The following is a 23,079-nucleotide window of genomic DNA, read 5'->3' as shown; positions in this document are numbered from 1 at the left end:
TGCTGAAGTAAAAAAACAAAACAAAAAAATCCCTGAAATTGCTTCCCAGTGCCTACATCATTCCAGAGAACAACTGAGTTCACCTTCACATCAGTTGCTCCGCAACGAACAAAGCAGCAGCAAATCAGGCATATCTCTGTTACAGCCACCAAAATCAAACCATTTTCTCATTAAGCAAATAATGGAAAAAATGGGAATAGTAGGGTAACATCCTGTAGAGGTACCCATCTTTTTTGCACTGAGGCAGGTAAATAACATCAATCTGACCAAAATGAGCTCCTGCAGACCTGATCCCACATGTCTGTGTGCTCTGAGTGTGATGGCTTCAGGTACAGATTCACACAAACATATTTAGGTCTAGGTCTAACTATGTCACCAAATGTTGATGGCACTTGGCTTTTAGACATAGCACTGCTTGCCGCCACCCTAGGTCCCTCCCCATAGCTGAACCTACTGGAACCAGCCTGTTTTTATAACACAGAAGTCTCAGCCTCTCTGAAGCTGATGCCTCCCTCCCTCCCTCCCCATGTGGCAGGTATAAATGTGCATCTCTCCAGTGGATTTACTATGTAGATTTTTAATTACCAATAAAACACGGCTCAAAGTAAAGTCTGTCTGCTTAGTTTACAGGTGAATAACTTCATAGTTCGCTCAATTACCCACTCTAGGAGCCACCAGCCTGCAGCTTTTCTGCTACCATTCCCGGCTATTTCTCAAGTACAACACATTAGCATTGCTTTGCATGGCACACATAATCAGCCTTTCAATTTTGCCCTGAAAAAAATCAGCAAAACACAACTAATAAGCACATGTTTACCATTCACTTTGAAATAATAAATTCACAGGTAGTATTCTGGATAGTTTTTGCTCTCGTTTAATCCCCAAAATATAGAATACTGCTACCTTTTTTTTTTTTTTTTTTTTTTTTAATTATTGAAGTTAATTATTCAATTAGTTTACATTCTGCACTTGGAACAAACCCCACAAAAGCCGAAGAGTCACTATCAGTATCTGTTCCTACATATGTAAGAAATAGCACTGGCAGGTTTGTTACTATTTACTACAGTAACATAGACATTCCCCTGAGTCTGTGTAGTGAAGAAGACATTTTAGCTAGTTCATCTCTCTGAACTTCATAGCGTTAATTTATTCTAAAAGCCTCTAAGAAAGCAGAAATTTATTGAATTTCTCAATACCCTCTTAAAGGCACCAACAATATCAGTGGATTTCTGAGAGAACAAACTGCAAAGGTTGCTGTCCTTACACCTGCAAACTGCTACAGAGCATGCTGGCAGCCTGCTTCCAAAATCTAACCCCCTGCTCAGCAAGCATACTGCAGAATCAACCCAGTCTCCCCATTTCAGCCCCCAAAATCTTGGAACATTTACTGAGCCTGGAATACAATTACTAATTTCTTTCATTTTATTAGCATTTGTGAAGAGACAGGTGAGATCTAATTTTAAAGCCTTCAGTCTAATTTTTTTGCCATACTCATGGGTCTTGGCAGAGAGCCCACAGACGAAGAAGGATTCTTCTATTCATTTGTAGGGGTATCCTGCTCTGATTAAATCCCTTAAAGCTAAAAAAATATCCCTTTTTCTATTACTGAGGCATGTATAATTACATGACATATTTGTGAATTAGGTTAATCGAGTATTTGCAAATGCATGGCTCACATATTCATATCAGAAAAAATTGTAATTCAAAGAAGCAAATTATTGCTGCAGCTCGGGGAGGAGAGGGGGGACCCGGGCCGGCCCTACCGCGGCCCGGGGAGGGGGGGGGGGGACCCGGGCCGGCCCTACCCGACGGCCCGGGGAGGAGAGGGGGACCGGGCGCCCCTACCGCGGCCCGGGCGAGGAGAGGGGGGACCCGGGCCGCCCCTACCGCGGCCACGGGGAGGGGGGGGAAGCCGGCGCCGCCATTGCTGCGGCCCGGGGAGGGGGGGGGGGAAGCCGGCGCCGCCATTGCTGCGGCCCCGGGGAGGGGGGGGGGAAGCCGGCCGCCGCATTGCTGCGGCCCAGGGGAGGGGGGGGGAAGCGCGCGCCGCCATTGCTGTGGCCCGGGGAGCCGACGGGAGCCCCGCGCAGCCATTGCCGCGGCTCGGGGAGCCGACGGGGGTGCTTTGTCCCCGGCCCGCCGCCGCCGCGGCAGGAGCGGGGAAACTCCGTCCCTGCCCGCCGCCGGCGCCACGGGCGCGGGAAAGCTCCGTCCCATACATATTCTTTATCAAAAGGTATATTGCTGCTACCAGCTGCATTTCTGAAATTTAATGATTGATCAGGTTTTTGAGACAGAGAGAATATCCCAAGGTTGTTCACAAACGTGAAATAACCATACCATTATGACTTAAAAAAATCACCATCTGGGAATCCTTCCATTCAGCTTAAGCAGAGTTTGCTTCCTGATGGCATGACTCAGTTTGATAAATTGAGGCAGCCAAAAGTGATAAAAAGCCATTAGAGGTGGGGTGGCAGGATGCTAGAATGAAAAAAACTAACCAGAGATTGTGTCTTAATATAGTAATAATAATAATAATAATAATAATAATAATAATAATAATAAAAGTCCCATCAGACATTAAGAAGTGACTAAAAAGATAAAAAATTCCTAAATTTGACTATGAATACAAATACCTGAAGAAAAATTAGTGTAGAAATTGAAAAAAAAAATCAACTGCATGGTAATAAACACACAGAGACTATTTTATAAAAAAAGTCATGGAGTCACTTGCTTCATAAAAAGATCTCTGGAATTTAAAGATTTATCATTAATTGAATAAAGATGCCTTTAAAAAAAAATCTTCTGATCCTTAGAAAACACGGCTACGGCAAAGGCAGTTATGCATGAAGCACTCTCAAGTTATGCAAATCCTTAAGAGGAAATTATATTAATTCCCAGATTCTATGCATTCTTTACTAATCATTTATTATGCATACTCAAAATACAGAAAGCAACCCAACCAAACAATTTTAATATTTTTACGAGTCTAAAAATCCACTGATTTTCAAAGAATAAATAATCCAGGGACACACTACCAAAAGGTTCAAGTCAACTTCAAAGTGGAAATAAATCCACTGAGCGGATGTCATCTTTTTCCTTACCCCAGATTTTATACAATTGCCACATTCCCAAGTTATCAAATCCCTTGTCTATGGTAGTTGTCAAACCACAATATTGGGTCCTCCTCCTACCTCACCACGTCACTGCCTCTCCCTTAATGCACCCACCCTGCTGCCATCTCACTTCGCCTCTGCCAAGGCACATTTTCATGTCAGACAAAAATATATTTGATTATACTACAGCAGAGTAACAGATGGAATTCCTCTACACAGGACTGCAGCACACAGCCCTCTTCTGAAATAGAAGTAGCCTGCGCTGACTTAGTCTACCTCAACACCCCTTAACATTCACTGGTAGAAGACAGAGCTTTGGGAAGCTGGAATAACCAGAATGAGCACATCTCAAGAGGTGGCACTATGTACAAATCATGGACTGCATTGCAGCCATACTTATGTCTAATTATTTGTGGCAACACTGGGTAGGGAGAGGTATCTCCCAGGAAGAGTTACAAAGGATTCAGGTCTAAAAATTATCAATCAGAAGTGAAGCTGATCAGCTATACAACTTTCACTTCTCTTATGGGCAGATTAAATGACTGGATAGTAAATCAATAGCTACACATGGAATAGCCTACTTTGCAGGGGACAAGTAAGACTGTGACTCAAATGTCGAAAGAACAAGAAAGCAGTTTTCTGTTGGGTAAAACTTTGAAGAAAGTAATGCCTGAACTGAAAATTTAGTGATTGAAAGACAAAACTAAGAAATTTTACATCACACATTTAAGGCCATTGAACTACCAGCAGCAGAGGCACGGAAAATAAAGCTATGTACAGTAATTTCACGACCATAAGGCGCACCAGACTATACGGCGCACCCCGCGGGAGTCGTCAAAATTCGCAACTTTGTAGATCAGATAAGGCGCATCGAACTATAGGGTGCAATTTTTTTTGCAGCTGGCTCCGCCCCCAGCTCCCTCCGCGTGGTTGCTGGACGAGGCCCCGCCTCAACCCGGCAGCCATTGGCCCCCGGGCCCGCCTGTACCCGGCAGGGGTGGTGCCGTGGGCCCCCAGGCCCGCCTGTACCCAGCGGGGCTGGGGCATGGCCGCCGCCCCTCCGTGCCGCCTCACCGGGGCTGGGGCATGCCCGCTGCCCCTCTGTGTCGCCTCTCCAGGGCTGGGCTATGGCCGCTGCCCCTCTGTGCCGCCTCCAGGGGGCCGGGGCATGCCCACCGCTGCTCCGCCCCACCTCCACCCGGCAGCCGCAGCACTGCTGGCTCCCCTCGCGGCTCACAGCTCTCACTTCTGGGTAGGCAAATTTCTGAACTTTGTCCATCAGATAAGGCGCAATTCTGGGTTCAGGGGAAAATTTTAGTCAAATGGGTGCGCCTATTAGTCGTGAAATTACTGTAATTAAAGGTTGGACCTGAGTATATTTTAATTATTATGATTAAACTTAGGACATAAAACTTGCTATGAGGTAACACACCTAAACTACTGACACAGCTTAGAGCAATATAGTACCAGACAACGGTATTTTATAAAAAATCCTCTTAGCAGAACAAAAAGTTATAAATAAACTGAAACTTGAATAATAAGTATACACAGATAAATCAAAAAGAATGAAAGTTTTAATACAATGGTGTTGAGTTTCTGAGTTTCCATACATATCTTGCATTTTTACATGTGGGTTTTTGGAGGTGTTTTTATCCTGGGATTTGGGCTTAGTTTTTTGTTTGTTTGTTTGCTTTATTTCTTTGTTGTTGGGGTGTTTTTTTAATAAGCATTATTTCATAACTTAGAAACTATGGTAGAGACAAATTAATCACAAAAATGTAATACACCATAGTCCTTGAAGTAGTGTGAACTGAATGGAAAAATTACCTAGGTTAAGGAAAAACTTTTTCTGTTCTCACTGAGTTTTTAGTTCCCCAATCCAGTCTGTTGAAGGAAAGTACAGTAATTTCATGACTATAAGGTGCACCCTTTTGACTAAAATTTTCCCCTGAACCCAGAAGTGAGCCTTATAGTCCGGTGCGCCTCATATAATGGACAAAGTTGCGAAATTTGCCAACCCGGAAGTGTGAGCCCGCAACAGTTCTGAGCAGAGCCCGCCCGACGGCGCCATCGGGCCGGTGCTGGGCCAGGGCGAGCCCGGCGGCATCGGGGCAGCGCCAGTGCGGGGGGAAAGCTGGTGGCGGCGGAGCAGTCCAGGCGGGATGGGGGAAGTCGCCGGCAGGGGGGCAGTGGCGGCACGAGAAGAGCCCGCCGGCATCGGGGCACCCGGAACGCTGGGGCAGCGCGGGGCTCCCGGAGAGCCAGGGGACTCCCAGAGCGCCTGGGCAGCATGGGGAGGGAGGGAGCGGGCTGCCGCAGAAGCCGCAAGCCGCGGTGGCGCCCTGAAGTGCCCCAAGCCCCGCCTCGCTAGCCGGGAGCGGGCGGGAGCGCAGGGCCGTGTGCACGGGGAGGGCGCTTGGGGCTGCGTTTAAAGGCTACACCAATCTGTGAAAAATGTTTGCATATTGAGCACCTGCCAGTAAACTCCACGATTGCGGGATTCCGTTACTAATTAGTTACTTTGTTGTGCGCGGCACGGATCTTCACGGCAATAAAAAACTGCGCCTTATATAATGTACAAAGTTGTGGACTTTGCCAACTCCCGGAGGTGCACCTTACAGTTTGGTGCGCCTTATGGTCGTGAAATTACTGTATAATTGGTTGTTCTAACCGGGGGAAAAGGACTACTTCTTTCACTTACATTGCCACCTTATGGCAGTTAAATATATTTGTGAAACTATGGCCTAATTTAGACCTTCCACTTGACAATTAGTAAGCCATTTTCAGAGATGTCAGCTCTCAGAAGTGCTACTGAAACAAAAATCACAGTGAGTCACCAGCACCAGAACTTACTCACCAGAGATGTCAAGAATCCTAAGCAGGAAAAGAGAAAACCACAGACATATAAAACATACCTACTTAAATGAAATTTTGATTGTATGATAACTAGGTTTATAAACATTATGGCTGTCAGAATTACTTTTATTTTATTCACACTGAATCAGAAGAGTCAAGATTAATGCATTGTATTTTAGGAAAGGAAACTGGAATGCTGGAAAATAATTTCATGTAAGTCTACAAATTAAGAAAATTATTTTGCATTAATAATAAGTAAATAGTGAAAATTTTTTCTAAATCACTCAAGATCAGGAAAATTCACTTATTGGTAAGATTTGACCCTGACTTCCCCATGCCCATTCACTATCCAGCAGCTGTTAATGTGTCTCTTACATAAACCCTGAACATTGAAAGTACCTAACAGTACTATAACAAATTCTTTTCATAAACACTGCCATTGCTTTCCTGCAATGCCTTTCACAGCTGAGTTGTGAGGAAACTGCAAAACTGTCATTATATCCTAGCCAATTTCTGAGCCAACTGGAGTATTCTTCAGTTATATTGGAACATAAAAGTGCCCATGTGTTTTAAACTTCTTTCAAAGTCCCACACAAATGCAGTTTCTAAAAGTATCAAGGAACAGCATTGATAAAACCAATGAGCTGAACCAACTCCTCTGCTCTCTGCTACAACTAAGATACAACTAGGAAAGGGTAATGATACGGAATGCTAATTGAAATACACTATCTGTGACTGCAACAATACCTCATAACATGTCAGTGTAACTGACAGCAGTAGATCTAGAGGGCTTCAGACAAATCTGCAGTAATCCCTTAACATATAAACTGAGCAGAAGCAGGCAGAAACTCTTAACCATGCATGTTTTATAAATACAAAGAAAGCTGTGCAATTGCTCAATACCGCTTACACTAAAGAATCCTAATCGATATCCAGTTCATATTTTCAGTGGACTCATTATTTTCTGACATATTTTTTTCTTAACACTAAATTAAGCCAGTTAATCTAGTTCAGTCTTTGACAGTCTGGAACAGAAGTTATTGCTCCTCCTCATTCTGTTCCTTTCCTTTGTCTTTATCCTTACTCAACTCCTTGTCAGCTTTCTGAACTAAAAAATTTTGTCCTCTTCCTTTCCATACCTTTACTTATTTCACTCGTCTCACCACCTGGTAAACAGAGCAGAAAAATGGGATGGAGAAACCCTGCCTCATCAACAACAGAGGTTTCTGGTTAGGCACTCACAGTGTTCAAGGTGGAGAAGGGACTTGTTGACTGCTGTGCTTTACAGACTTATTGAGGCATTAAGAAGCCAAGCAGTTGTTTGTGGCTGAAAGAACTTGCTTCCTGCTTGGTAACTACCATGGCTTATCCAACGCAAGAGCAATCAACAGGCTGGAAAGAATCAGAAAGCAATTGATTGGTCAGCCTCTCACCCTGGTAATCAGATAAACCTTGGCTTAGCTTGGTAATACCTCTGGTGGCTTTTTGGCATTTGTTTTTTTCACTGGCAGAAGGGCCAGCAGCCAATAATATTCAAGGAAGGTTTTTCAGACCAGCATCCCAGTTATGCTCAGAGGGACTAGAAATTTAGTAGTCTAGATCACATTCTGCTAGATTAGTTACAGATTAGCCAGATATCAGAGAAGCCCTAAAGCACCATGTAAAAGTTTTTAAAGAGCTAGGGAAGTCCATAGGTGAAACTGTCCTAACATTTAACTGTAGACTTAAAACTGTTAAGAAAATGCAGTTACACCTCAAGAAACTCTCACAAGGTTATCAACAAATACTTTACAAAAATCCCTATTTCATCAGATGGGATACTTCTTAAAGAGACAGAACCAAATTCTCTACATGAAAAATATAAGTACAAGGAGGAAGTAATTGTTTATCAGTCTCTGAATATCCAATTTATCTGCCTCTACTTGCAGTTAAACGGGACATTTTAAGGTGGTATTTTTTGCCATGTTTCAACATTATTTAAAATCACTTCTGAATGTCCTTTATCTCCACAAGGGAGGTCTGTGTACTGTGCATCTGTTTTTAAAGAATTCATACACAAACTTGTAATTTAACATGGAATAAAATTACCTATAAAATCTAGAAGATCTTGTCTCTAATTTTTGTTCTTAACCACCAACCATCTTCTCTCTTCACTCTTTAACATTTATTCTAATTGCTGCTGAAGTCTATTTGTTAATGAGGTTACCTGTCATCATTTACTGGTGGTGTCACATGTGCTGCAGCTGATTCAGTTACTCTTCAGCTCCACCATTTGAATCATCTCTAATAATAAATTGATTTGTGGTCTTCCTGCTTGAAAGGTAACTCTTCTGTCTTCTAGACTGGGAACTGAACAGGAAGGGAAAGGAGACAATCATACTCTATTAGAGCTGCCTTAAAGTCAAAAAAGCACCTATGTGTAGAGGAACAGGTATAGGCTCTCACTTACCTAGTTGCATTCTCTTCCTTTAGACTTCCACAAATATACTTCCATAAAACCAGAGGCAAAAGAGATTGTAGACTAAATACAGCTTTGAAGAACATAATTTTTTATTCTGTGTTCTATGTATGAAGAAATACTCAGGAAATACTGAGGAAACCTTTCAAATGCAGTTCCTTTGACTTAACAATGCAGAACTTTTAAAAAGCCGAGAATTGCACAAGTAGTTTTTGGACAGTATATTACTGACAATGCTATTTTATTTTACTTCATAATGGATTTTTAAAAGGAGTGCATTTCACCACATCAGTCTGAATTGCCACATGAAACCTTCATCTCATGGAAAGAGATTGATAGTGGAACAGGGAAAGGGAAGCTGGAATGTGAATAGATACCAAGTAATACAGAAAAGTTGAATCTGCATGCCTTCCTACGATACCTTTTCTCTGTTGTCTTAATAAAATTATGAGAATTCTTAAACTGTAAAATTATTAAAGACATTTATATAGCAATAGATGTGAATAAAAAGGGTATATATACATAGATGTGTTTTGGATATTAACACATATGTAAGCATATTTTTTAATCCTAGCTTTTAGTATGAAGTATTCTCTCTGATCAAAAAAGCAAAACATTTCCATGCAAGACAATAATATGTAAGACAATAATTTCTAATTGTACTCTGCTGCAGATTTTCCTTACTTCATGTTCTGTGGTACAATCTTTTATTTTCAGAGTTCATCAATTACCAATTAATTTCTGCAAAAGACTTCATATTAATAACCTTTCAGTAATTCCAGCACTGTAATTTCTTTTCCTGGTACTTCTTCTATGTTGCTTTTGAAATTTCCTGTTGGATGCTTTCCTTATATGTAGTAGAATTCAACTGTGAAAAAAAAGGTTTTAATCCTGAAATACAAGTAGAAAAACCATGTCAACACTGTATTATGCTGTCTTCATACGTCATTGGTTACTATCTTTTCAAAGCAAACAGTTTCCTTTCCTTGTTCTTCTAGTATTTATATAAAAATAATGGAATTCTAGAAGATTGATGGAACATAGATAAATGAAATATCAAGTAACTGTTTTTCAAATAAATGGGAAAGCAAGAGTGGTAAAGCTGCTGAATTCACAGTGCTCTTCAACATCACTCTGAAATTTTTTTTTGGATGTACATGCAGTTCCAGACAGAGGCTATCAGGAGCCTGCATTTATCTGCCTTCCTATTCAGCATCACATAAATCACATCCAATTTCCAATGTTATACAGTTAGAGCATGAGCAGCTGCTTTCCATTTGTATAAATAAATTTACTAGTATTTGCTGCAGCATTGTAAGACCACATTTGACAACCATCAGGGCCATGAAGATGTTAAGAAAAGAGAAAGGGTACTCACAATGTTAATTACTGGAGAGAATATTTTAACTATTTGCCTGCCTGAGACCACTGAACTTGAGACCACTGCTGACTCAGTTCAGTTTGCATTATGTTGTGGATGCAGTTGCAATTTTTACTAAACACTATATAAAGATATGAAGGCAAGTATGGCTGCAGAATATAAGCATAAAGCTACTATACAGCTTGGCAATCAAGACATACCACATGATGGGTTGCTATGGTATCTGCAAGCATGACTTTTTCATAATGAAATATTGCAAACAGCAGTACAGCATGTAATTGTCTGACCATTTTTAAACTGTTACAGATACTACTTTGAAAATGAAATCAATGTCTTACATTCCATTTAAAGTACACATTTTTTTAAAATATATTGTGCTGGTTTTTAATCAGCTGTCACATTCCACAAGCATTATTATCAAGACTGCTGTTAAAGTAACATGCTTTTAAGACAATAGAAAATGGAAGTGCAGAGCATATCTGGAACTGCATGGTTTGATTGTTATAAATTGTTTATGAAGTGTCATTCCTTATTTTCATCAAGAGCTTTTCTTGCAGCAGTCATCATGTGTGCTTCAGCATGCAATTTTCCCTCTCCAGAGGGATGAGAATATGCCGCAGTTTACTTTGCTTGGGTTACACTGCAGTGTCTTTTTTTTTTTTTGAGGCAAGCACTAGAATAGGTCTCTTTCCACCGTGCAACAGCTCCCACTGATCAGCAAGGAAAAATAAATACACTGAGTGACAGAGCCTGCATACAGTATCACATTGACAAAACCTAGTTGTGCTCTGAGAATGAAAGAAATGGTACCATCCCCCACGGAAAAAGCTGTTGCTAATGCAGAGGTTTGTGAGCCATTAAATATTCTTACACTGCAGAGATTTCAGATTATTTCTCCTAATGCCTTACTGAGTTAGATAAGCCTTTCTGAATCTATGCTATAGAATGAATATTGTAAGGATTTTCTGTGTCCAAAAATATCTCCTACATTTTTAATACTTCATTATATATATTATATATATATACACACACACACATATATCTAGCCACATATATATATATCACTGTTTGCCATGCAAATGACACAGATACTTTCATACGTGATTCTTTTAGAAGGTTGGGGCTGTTCAGGGGTGCATTGTGGGATTAGATAAAAATGCCTATTAAGAAAAGCAAACCTAAAGCTATTTGAGGAATTCCCCGCTGCATCAGAACCCTTCAGGTGTAGTTTAGTAAGCTCAGATGAGCATGGCACTGTTTAGCCAACGTGGTATCAGGTCTGGATATAGGTGCCCATGTCTTAAGGGTATAGAACTGAAATCGAAGAAGTTGCTGTTCCGGTCACACCAGCACTGCCAAGGAACCTCTCTGCACACAACAGACAAATGATCAGGTTGTAACAAGCACACAACCAGTGCATTCTCCACAAGCCCAAGCTCTCCCAAGCCGCAGCAGTTGGTGCTGGAGGTGTCCCTGCATCTGCAGAGTCTGCGCCTCTCTGCCAGGCGCAGCCCCAACAGCCGCGCCAGCAGCTGGGAGATGGCTCCACCGCCCCCAGGACGCCAATCCTGCTGGAAAACACCAACCACCCCAGCACCTGTTTGAGGCCCCTTAATGAAAACAAGCAAGTCAGCAATATCCTACCTATTCCCCCTGTTATCTTCTCCGTTTTCATTTTTACAAGTGGTTTCATATGAGGGATGTGGGGCTAATCTTGTCCTTGTAAGTGAAACAGTTTTGTTACAGGGTTGAACCAGGACAGGATTTGAAAAATCCCAGAAATGTTCCACTTTTATGTTCCCATACAGGTTTGGGCTATATTTGGAGGGGTTTTTGGGGATTTTTGGAGGGTGGGGAGGGGAGCTAGAGGTTGATGACGCCTTCACAAAGTAAAATACACCTACATTCCTGGTTTAGTAAGAGAGAGTAAACAAAACTCATTTCTTAGGCAATTTTAAGCGAGATTTTCTTCTTAATTTTTCCTTCTCTGTGAGCTGGGACAATAAGAGAGTGCAGTGTCCTACTGCTCTAGGAATTCTGCTGAATGTTTTGCATAATGATGTACGATTGACCCATTACCTGAAACCACTCTCTTATATCATAACTAGAACACAGATTTATTTTATACCTGCAGGTTATGGAGGAAGTCTGCAAGTCAACTGTGTCTTCCATAAGCTTTTTACCTTCAAGGTATACTGGAATAATTTCAAAGAAATACAGAAGTATCCGAATTCATTCAAATATATACACTTGGAATCCAAAAATATATTACTTTTTTTTGTAAAGGTCTAAGATATTGCATTTGAGATACCAAAAATTGAGTGACTCCAGCTGGATTATTGGTTCAATAGCAATAAATCAAAAAATAATAGAAATTTTATAGGGTAAAATTTTATTATAAATTACCTTATATATTTCTGCACACTACCAAAATGCGTAGAAAAATTATTAATTAAATATCTTATGCTTATTCCACATAGAATTTTCAAGTTAACTACACACCCATCCAGCACTGACTTAACTTCATTCTTTAAACAGCAATTTAAGAGTATAAGCAATATTTTTAAAAAGTATTTACATTATTACACTATTACGTAATTAATTACTTAGTAATTAACTACAATATTAAAACACTATTCTGGACTGAAAAAAAATGCATATTAATAAAAATCAGGTATAGTTACTAAAAACATGCACATTGTCCTTCAAAGCACAGCATAGTCCAGGTTTAACCTGTATAACTGTTTTTTTCCTGTTAGTTATATTGGCCCAAGTATAAAGCAGCTGCTCTTCACAAAAGAAATGAGAATTTAAAAAAAAAAAAAAGGGATTAATTACTAATTACCCCATGCTCAGATCCAATGCACACACTGCTCCCCTTATCCTGCCACCTGTGTGTAGCAACCTCTTCAACTCTTGCCAGGGACCACGCCTGAGAGCCCCAGCAAAGGCATCAGCTGCCTGATGACAGCTGTGACATGGCTACTAAAACCTCTAACAGCTCTTGGTCCCTGTTCCTGGCAAGCATGGATTTCTTCAGAGGGAAAGGGATTAAAGCAGCTCTGTTATGGTCCCATGGGGTTATTTTGGTGACAGATCCCAGGTCACCTATCCCAGGGTGAGCAGTGTCTACAGGACCATCTGTGGAGCCCTCCTGCATAGGACTTGCCCAACAGAGAATATCACTGGAGCTCTTCCTGGGCAACTGAAAAATTTGACAAAAAACCACATAGTTGAAATGCATTTTTTTTTCTGAATTCTAGAAAAACTCCTCTGGTCAGGACAACATCAGCATTTCATTTCATGTTGATGGTGACAGGTTGATACTGATCTAAGTGATTAAGCAACATGTGATCTAGATGTCTAAATATCCTCACTGCTGAAGTGGCTGCCCCTTAATTTTACCAAGCATTACTTATTAATCTTTATAAACTTCATACAATAAAAGACAAAGACTAAATTAATTACATAAAAAGGTCATCTTTATTCTTTTGGGTTGTTAGCAATGTAGTTATTTTTGGTAAAACAACTTCCTGCATGCAGTTTATCAATACACTATGAGTCAGTCATTTCTATACAAGCAGGAGCCCATCAACATTCTAGTTCTTCTGAAAGAAATGCAAAGTGTTGCACTGCTCATTGCACAAGTTCACTACTCATCCTCATGAAGGAAGATTTTTGAATTACAAATTATATTTAAAGTGTTTCTACTGTAGCGTACACCAATAAATAAAGCAGACAGTGTGAGATTAGCTCTGAGGAAAAAGCAATGTTCCCATGACTAAGACTACCTTGAAAAATCAACAGAACAAAAAAAAAGGCCTTCTATCTTTTTCACATAAAAAGACTTACCTACGGATCACAAAAAAAACTGTATTGTCCATTGGTTTTTAGATTATTCCTTATTAAAAGCGCTTAAAGCAATTAGCAGAAATGTTCAAATATACATTGTATTTTAGGTTTTTGAACAGTAAAGTGTTAAAGACAGACAGCAATAAAAATTAATATCAGGAAAATATGTGTAATTTCTTATAGTAAGTATAAAATGTTATAAAATAAAAATATTTTTAAAATAAAAGGAATGTATGTTAACATTTTCTTCCAGCCCCATACTGTAAGCCATCTATTTGCCCTGTATACACCAGTACCTTACTGCATATTTGCTGATTACAATATTTATACAAAATAAAATCCTTAATAACAGCAAACTATTGCTTACTGGTATGAGGAATGATGGTCCTGTCAAACAGTTTTCCTTTTTACCATTCACATTTCTTCCCATGTTAAACTTTTAACAGCTGTAGGATAATAGCAGCAAGCATGCATCAGAGTTAGAGCTTCCAATTATTTGAAGTATCACAGCATATATCATAGTATCTATTGAAATGTTGTAAGCTAACTTAGCTTAGTTTAGCTTACTTACTCAGCTAACTTACCTTAACTTAGGGTACATATTTGACATATATACGGTAATTAGGTCATTGTTTCTTTGTTCAAAAAGGTACCACTGTGTAAAACAACTGATTAAATAACAGAGGGTATTTTACTTACATCTATAGTGTCAGCCTGAATGCAAAAAAGCTCATCTAAACCCCAGTGCAGGACAAATTTGATTTCAGTACAACTTTTTGGTCATCTCAGCTTTCTACAGAAGGTTATATTAAAGTGGAAACCTGGCTAAATTGCCAAGGGGGTGTCTAAACCACCTCTCTCGTGTACATATTTTGTGTTTCCATGATCCATCCTTCCCAAGTAGGGAAATTTAAATCTGAGGTATATATTAAGGTAGTATTTGTCCCCTAAGGTACTCTGCTATTGACTTATATTCATAGCTTTGATTATTTTCCTAAGTGGAATACACTTATGAGAAATAAGAAGTGTAGCAACAGACTTTGGAATAAAGTATGGAAACTACACCAATATTACAGGGTTAAAACATACCACTTTTAAAAAATACTATAATTTCTTATAGGCAGAATTTGGCATTTGTAGCTTTTCTGTGAAAAGAATTGCTTGAATTCTTCAGGAATTATGAGTGATCTTATATTTTGAAAGTAATTTTTTTTCATAGTTTCACAATTTTCCAAACAGGAGCTCTATGTAGCATCATTTATTAAACCACTGTATCCAAAATGGACAGTACAATAAATTAAGAACTACCAGAAGGTAATAAAAATAAATACATTAAACTTAAAAGACTAAGTTACCAACCTCTTTTCTGTGATAATTACTCCCTTGTTTGATTTACCGACAAATTTTCTATCTGGACTCTGTTGTTTATTTTATAGTTTGCTGCTTCTTTGATCTACATCCTGAGGTTTGATAACCTGGAATCCTGGATTTTTTGCACTTAGAAGTGGCTTGAAGAGAACTCTGTTCATATTATGATGCCATAATTACATATTCCTGACATTTGTGTTCCTCTGCACGTAAGAGTATTATTTAGTGTTTATCTAAATAAAAAGTATGTAGATTTTGTTTTCTCAGCACACCAGAATCAATAGAACAATATGTTATTAAAGCAAACAAGATCATTAAAAAGAACTGACACACATGGAACATAGATAGGAGATGAAATGTACACAGTGGACACACTTATTCCACAAAGGTACAGGCTTATTAGGACCCAGGAAGGGTTCCTGCAGTCCAAGCAGAAATTTTGTGTCTCCTCTCAATTAGTAAGAGCTGATAATCCAAACTATTGCTCTGCAAGTTTGCTTCCCTGTTACAGGCCAGGAGTTTACTAGTGAAGGATCATTGTCTTGGACAGGCACTGAGTGCAGCAGTGGGTAAATATGTAAAAACTTATAATTTTGGCATAATCCTCCAGTAAGAGTGCTACTGACAAAAACATCCTATTTCCAAGCTTGCAAACATTCATCATGGATAACCTCTGCCTTTTACTTTTTGTTTCCTCTTCTATCTTTTCCTTTGTCTTCCTTTTCTGACTTATCATCTTCATATTTTTCTTTTTCTGGTTTTGTTACACTATCATAAGAAGGCGGAGCTGTAGTGGATGCAGACATATCCATTTTCTCTGGAGATGAGTTTTCACTTAGCTTACCAACAATCATATCTTTTTTGACAAGCTGATCATCTCCATCTTTCTGATACATAAATGAAAGCTTCTTTACTGACTGTTTTAGAAGATGACGTCTGTAAGCACGCTGAATGATAGTGGCAGAAATTTCCTCCTGCTTTCGTTTCAATGTGGTTGTAATTGGTTCATAGGAAACTTTAGAAGGGTTAGATGCCATAAACCGATCTTCCATCTGTATTCTGAGGGCATCCATCTCCCCACTTTCCCCCAGTACAACGCTTTGTGAAAGCAAACAAGATGTCAAGGCAGTGAATTCTGTCACCGCTCACCACAGGCAGATCCATTGCAATAAGTTGAACTTTGTTTGGTTTTGGTATATGAAGAGGAGGTTCAAGTGCTGCTGCAAAATCAGACAGTTTGCTGTATTCTATGAATTGTGTTGCATCAGGATCATATTTTTCCCAAACCTCATAGAACATCTCAAAGTCATCCTCGCCCAAGGGTTCAGCGCTTTCTTCAGTAGCAACGCTGAAGTTCTCCAAAATCACAGCAATGTACATGTTCACCACTACCAGAAAGGATATGATAATGTAGCTGACAAAGAAGAAAATCCCAACAGAAGGGTTGCCACAGTCACCTTTCACGGAGCTCCCTGGATGAGTTTTGTTAGGGTTACAATCTGGCTCCCCACTGTTCAGAATTGGGTTGAGCAAATTATTCCAGCCAGCGGACGTGGTGATCTGAAACAGGCAGATCATGCTGTTGCCAAACGTTTCAAAGTTGAACATGTCATCAATTCCATCTTCCCTCTTGACATAGGCAAAGTTGGACATGCCAAATATTGCGTAGATGAACATGACCAGGAAGAGCAGCAGCCCAATGTTGAACAGAGCAGGCAGAGACATCATCAAAGCGAAAAGCAGAGTGCGGATTCCCTTAGCGCCTTTAATGAGGCGCAGGATTCGACCGATTCTGGCAAGTCGTACAACTCTGAACAAAGTGGGTGACACAAAGTACTTTTCAATCACCTCAGCTAGAAACATACCTGTGAAACATGAAAATAAAGAGATTAAGTTTTTAACACAGATTACATTTTCCAAAAAAATGTATAAACACCTCCCCCCCAACTCTAGTTATGGAATTAGTGGAAAATATAATTGGAGATAAATTTTATGCGCTACGGATAATTTTAGAAGTTTTACCCAGCACTTTTAGAAAATAAACCCAAATCTAGAAGTATTACAACTGATACAGAATTAATAAGGAAGTTAGCACTGTCAAGTACACATTTAATTTCCTAAATAATCAAGAGAAATTAAAATTAGGTAACTTCTCTAATTTGCACAACTTGACAGATATAAAGCATTAAATACACATATAATTATATTTCATTTTGAACATAATAATTTCTTACCTATTATTGAAAGAATAACAACCACAAAATCAAAATATTCCAGCCAATGGTGAAGTAATAATAACGGAGTGAAAATATTTTGAAGACACATTCACCAGTGAAAAGGACAACAAAGACCATGTTAATCCAATATAAAATATTTTGCATCAGTTCAGACTGGTCATCTGTTTCTATCATCATTGTGACCATGTTAAGACAGATTAGAACCATAACAGTGATGTCAAATAGTTGCTGTGTTACAATGTCAAACATCAGACCTTGCAATTTGTTCTGAGGGGAGAAAAAAAGAAAAAGAGTACTTTTATGCAATAAACATCTGTTTCGACCCTCCTATTTCATTCTTCCTCTTCCAAAATATACAACCAAGCAAAAGGCTCAAAATCTAAGAAAACCATTGTCCAGTAATTTATATGCCAGCTCAAAGTTTTCCCCTCAAAACCCAACAAGTCTATATTTCTTCACATTCTTTGATTCTCTGCTTCTTCAGGCATTTAAAAAAAAATGACAGATTTTTCTTGCAGAACAGATATGCACATTTCAATCCAGAATGAAGGGATAATTTGAATAAGGCTGAAACCATTTTAGAGTTAAATGAGAAATTTTGTTATAATTAGTGTACAGCTGTGATTTCTCCCCAAATACACATAAGAATAGCATTATTCTTACCACTGGTCGAGGTATAGGTTTTTGTGGTTTCTTGGATCCCAGTTTCTTCATTGCATTGTAGTATTTCTTTTGTTCTTCTGTCATGAAAATGTCTTGACCTCCAAGGTAAATTAATAAAAGAAACCCCAAATCTGATTACAGCCAAGTCTTTACATCCATAAATTCACAGCATTGCAGAACATAGTTTTAATGAACCCTTTATTTATCCTTATATTATGTTACCAAAACCAAAACGTAATTATTTAAAAGATTGTTAAAATATCAGATGAATGTTGAAGGAAAAATGAAATTAAGGAACAAAGAAAATCCCCAGAAATTCTATCTACTTCTTATTTTAAAAACATACATACATGATTAATTCAGTTAAATAAATAAAATTTTTAAAACCTTGTAAAATATACATTCCATAGACACTTATAAATCTAGCATCATAAACTCCACATTGTAAATCAATCTACCAGAAATAAAAAAGTTTCAAAGATACACTGTGAGCAGATATGTCTTCAGATAAAACATACAAGGAGAAAGAAATTACTGATTTTACTTTTCAGGATGTGCATTTTACCATTTGAGTATTGTATCTCAGTTCAAACGATATATGAACAGTGTACTGAAGCTTGATCATCCCCCTACATTGTACCTAGATCAGAAACATGGGTTTAGTCTGGGGTTTTTTGTCTGAATAAAAGGATTTCTTCACTGGTGTAATACACACGTGGAAGCCCTTATCAGAAACACAATTCATACAGACAAGTAACTTGTTTTTTTTCCTTTCATGCATTATTTTGTAATTAAATTCCTGATATGCATGAATATCAAAGCAGTGGCATTTGGAAATGAACTTCAGAGTCAGGGGTGATTCTGTGACTTTGACCCACTGAATTTGTCAAATTTAGCGTCAGTCTTATAGACAAAGTAATGATAAGTCTGAATGAAAGTGTGTTTAACGTTCAGCTGTGGGTATATATTGACATGAAGATTTACAAGCCAAAAGAGACTGTCTTTAACAAACTCTCCTCATAAATCAAATATTCAAGTAAAATTAACTTTTGGAGTGTAAGAGTTTTGGAAGAAAAACAACTTGATTTGATAATTATGGTGGAAATGTGCTGTGACTGTTGGAAGATTTCACTCAGTGGTAAATAAATAATTTTTTAAAAAGCCATAAAGAAAGTGGGATTGGGTTGTGGATTTTTGCTGCTGTCTCACTGATGCAATGGCTCTCATGAGTGAACAAGCCATCCATGCCTCAGTGAACTGTCCCTAGGGAGAATATAGGTCTCAAGGCAAGATACCCTTAAGGACCAGTTAGGAATTCGACAGTAGAACATTGGCTCCCTCATGGAACTAATGTAATGAAAGCACACAGAAACCACAAAAAAGCACAGTTGAACTACACAGAGACAGTATATTGCAACATGAGGTCTTTTCCCATTCACATCCCAACATGCTCAAATGTCAGTGATATGAAAAAAACCCATGAACTGTGTGATCTGCACATTTCCATGAACACAGATGCACCTATTAATTCAAAAGACAGACAACTAATGCTTGCTAATTTGCCACATAAAACCATAGAGACAGAATTTTCCTCAGCCTAATTGTATGTCGAGTATTTTACTTTCTTGGTGATTTAAAACAGCTCCAAATGTACAAGGGGTGTACACCACATTGCCAGAAAAAGCCCTTTAGCAGGAACCCTTATCTGCCTTCTGACTCATGATAATTCCAGTGGAGAGTGTCAGCCAAATGAACTTAATAAAATTTGTAATTATCTCGTTACTGAGTAAGGTCACCTTGTTACATATTGACTGCCAAATTGCCAATAACATGTATATAACGTTAGTCTTGCTCTCCAAGGATGACAAACAGATCCACCTTTCTGCTATGTACTGGATGTCCCCGAAGTTCACTCCAAGGAAGGTGTAAATATTTTGAAGGATGAAGATTCCACCATTTATGGTTTAAATAGCAAGTACAATTTAATTTGCCATTATAGCCTGCATTTTCATCTATTTACATGTCCCTAGAGTTCTTGACACAATCCTATGTTCATTTAAATAACTGAAACAGTTTAAGTTGAAAAGAAAACCTACGTATTTACAAATTACATCCATTTTTGTTTTCTTGTAAATTCACTAACTCAAGACAGTTTCCCAACCCTCTCTAATCCTACAATACAGAGAAGTATTTTCAGCATTCAACTTGTCTGTATTAATCCCTGTAGTGGAGGCCTTCACAATACTGCTGTATAGTTATCTCCTTTGAAATTTATAGTTTTGCATATTCTCTTCTTTCCTACCTTTCATTTGCTTAAGTCATCTGCACTTTCACATTGCTTAGTTACAGCATTGTAAAGTTAAGAAAAACAAAGACATAACTTTCTGATGGACAACATATCCCTGGCTGTACAGGGATGTGGAGAACACTCATTCAGGCTACGTTTAAATTACTTTAAATGACTTAAAATTAAAAGATTGTAATTTAATTATTTTGAACAAACAAAAATCTTAAAACCTGATTTCTTTTTTCTTTCTATTACTATGAGAAATTTCAGACACTATTATTTATCCTTGCATACATTTGCTGAATGCTCAATAACAATAAAGTACTGTGAAAATGAAACATGTGGTACTTATCTTCTTTTTTTGTTGGTTGAAGTTATCTATGATGACACCAATGAATAAGTTTAGGGTGAAAAACGATCCAAAGACGATAAAGGCCACAAAGTAAAGGTACATGTACAGGTTGGCTTCATACTTGGGCTGTTTCTGTGCCTATGTAATATAGAAAAACAGCAAAGCATCACAAATAATAGTTAAGACAAATCAAAGATTCTTGAGCAGGAGGAGAAGCTGCATCCAGATGGACGGGGGTAAACCCAACCCTTTTGGAGCATACACTGCACTTGCCTCATATTTGAACTTGAAAATCTATTTAATACAGGTTTCTGTAATTGCACACATTGCAGGACTTGCCATTCCTTCCCTCTGTCTGCTCTCTGATGAAATTTGACATTTCATGTAGGTCCTATTAAATTTGACAGAAATGTGCAAATCTCAAAAGCAATTCAGTTCCAATAGACAATATGCAAATTGAGAGCAGGATTGAGGAGAGATGCAAACAAATATCAAGATCAATTGAAAAATAGGCAAAATGTAACAAACTATGATTTTGAGATCAAAGTTTGCAGCTCTGGATTAGCTTTTGCAGTGATGCCTCTTGACGATCTGGGTTATTTTTGAAGACACAGGATAAACTTTTTTCCTGATCTATACAATCTCAGACATAATACCAGATCTTATTAGTTTGGAGTGTTACAGAAGAGTTACTAAATTATTAATAATTTATGTAATTTATAGCTACAATTTTTTTTTACCTGATAAAAGTATAAGTACTCTTTGGGAACAGATTGTAGAAAATTCATCAGGGCTTTACATTTAATATTTAATGTTTTAGCTAATTTCAACTGCCATTCAAGGAGCATTACATTAATCTTAGATTTGTTTTCCCTCAGTAAATTTTATTTTTACTCAGTAGATTTTATATTGCACTCACTTCTGTAGAATCAACTGCAGCGTACATAATCTCCATCCATCCTTTAAATGTTGCCTAAAAACAAAATTTGTTAATATTTTCTATCAAAGCTCCAGTTCTGATAACATTCTAAATAAAACAGTATCTTCTGCAATGTATTTCTGTTCATAAAAATAAAGAGACTATTAAAAGTCTGGTGTGTTACAAGTGAAGCATTCACAGGAAGTTCATTACCGTAGAATATTTCCCCCCAATTCTTAAAAAACATTGAATATATTCCAATCTTCACAGAAATTCATATGAACTCATCTCTACATATGAGAGGAGCTGCAGTCAATATCATCATACCAGAGAGACAGTAATTTATCTCCCAGGGAAATGGGATGTGCCAGTTGCCATCTATAAAGCAGTACCTTAACAGGAAAGGCACTGTGCTATCTGACATCCCAGTAAAGCCAAGTCCCTGATGTCAGGATACAGGGAATCTACATGACCAGCTAGTCCAGCTGCACAGGGATGGTGTGGGTCACTCCACTGGAAACAAGGAGCTCCAAGAAGAGACTGAGTGAAGCTGCCCAGGGACTCAGTAGCTCGTCTGTCCTTCAAGTGTGAGCCACGGTGCCCACAGCATGTCATGGTGTCCATGGGGGCCACTGCCCACACACAGCTCTGTGCACCCTCCAGAGCCAGCACCCAGCCTGGATCCACTGCTTCTCCTCCAGGACCTCCCTGCACATTCCAGCTCTCTGGTGCCCTTGTAATTCCATTATTGATGGAACCACTCCAAACTGCACCGTTCCTCTGCCCCAAGCGTAGCACATACTGCCAACACCAGCTCTTCCCAAATAGTGCTTGGTTTTCCTCAAGGTGTTATAATAAGACTTTCAGTTCTAACTGTCTAAATACCAAAAAACTGGAGGACTTTTTATTCTTTCAGATAAAAACCATTTGTCTTGTCACTACAGGGTCTGTAGTGACAAGGAAAATTTTCCCTCAATCTTTCTAATAAGATTGAAAGGACACCATAAGGTCTCCCTGGAGTCTTCTCCAGGCTGAATAACCCCAACTCTCTCAGCTTTTCTTCAAAGAAAAGTCATTCCAGTCTTCTGATCTTTTTCTTGACTGTCTTCTGGAGCTCTAAGAGTCTTGTTCTGGTGAGGTCTCATGAGAATGGAGTGTATAGGGAGAATCACCTCTCCATATGTTGGCCACACATTTTGGCCAGCCCAGGATACGACTGACTTTGCAGTCAAATCCTGTGCAATCACATGCAAGTGCACATTTGAAATCTCATGTCAAACATTTTTCCCCAAGACCACTTCTGTGGGGCTGACCTCAATCCATTCATTCTCCAGTCTGTACTGATACTGGGGGTTGCCCTGAAGCAGGTGCAGGACCTTGCATGTGGCCTTGAACTGCCTGAGGTTCATGGAGTTCAACCTTCATCCAGCTGAGGTTCCTCAGGCTGGCATCTCCTCTAAGCCTATCACCAAGCTCAGCTCGGTGTCATCTGCAAACTGCTGAGGGTGCTCTCAATTCCACTATCGATGTCACTGATGGAGCTATTAGACAGTACCGGTCCTAGAGCAAATCCTTGAGAGCACACTTGGT

General features: G+C 38.9%; 1 long non-coding RNA gene and 1 pseudogene across 2 annotated transcripts in view; one reads left to right on the top strand and one right to left on the bottom strand.

The window, feature by feature from the left end:
• Nucleotides 1-23,079, top strand: part of LOC116998536 — an 84,671-nt gene that overhangs the window by 15,036 nt on the left and 46,556 nt on the right. The window lies entirely within an intron of this gene.
• Nucleotides 13,276-23,079, bottom strand: part of LOC116998535 — a 68,841-nt pseudogene continuing 59,037 nt past the window's right edge.

This window comes from Catharus ustulatus, chromosome 7 (assembly GCF_009819885.2).
Source record: "Catharus ustulatus isolate bCatUst1 chromosome 7, bCatUst1.pri.v2, whole genome shotgun sequence".
NCBI lineage: Eukaryota > Metazoa > Chordata > Aves > Passeriformes > Turdidae > Catharus > Catharus ustulatus.
This window is presented reverse-complemented; position numbering and strand designations above follow the sequence as displayed.